Below are 518 nucleotides of genomic sequence, written 5' to 3' on the forward strand. Positions count from 1 at the left end.
TATTTTTATACATTTGTAATTAGGAATTCCCAAATTAAATTTTGCTTTTTACAAAACTATGATCCAACACCCACCCTTTTAAGATGAACAAAACAATAGTGATTACTCCCAATAAATTTGAAATTAATTATGTGAAAGACCCAAAACATTTAAATGCTCAACACTCACAATATGTCATCTCCTTCTCTTTATCCTCTACTAAAATAGCATCACTCTTATAAATGAGAACCTCTTTGAATCTACACTAAAAAATACCATAATCCCCTCTTAAGTTGTCATTCTCATAATTTACTGTCAATTGGTGCAAAGCTCCACAAAAATTAAGATTAAATCACAATTACGTTCATGAATAGGGATTCAAATTCCATACTAAAAGGTGAACTTACTACGAATTTAAACCTGTTTTAGATTTGAGATTATTCCCCTAGTTGATGTAGAAGTTGTGATCGCACATCTCCAATTTTCACTCGAATGAAGTATCATATTATCACTGCCACATATGATTATTGTTACCCCAC

This window comes from Olea europaea, chromosome 23, assembly GCF_002742605.1.
Source record: "Olea europaea var. sylvestris chromosome 23, O_europaea_v1, whole genome shotgun sequence".
In the NCBI taxonomy this organism is placed as follows: domain Eukaryota; kingdom Viridiplantae; phylum Streptophyta; class Magnoliopsida; order Lamiales; family Oleaceae; genus Olea; species Olea europaea.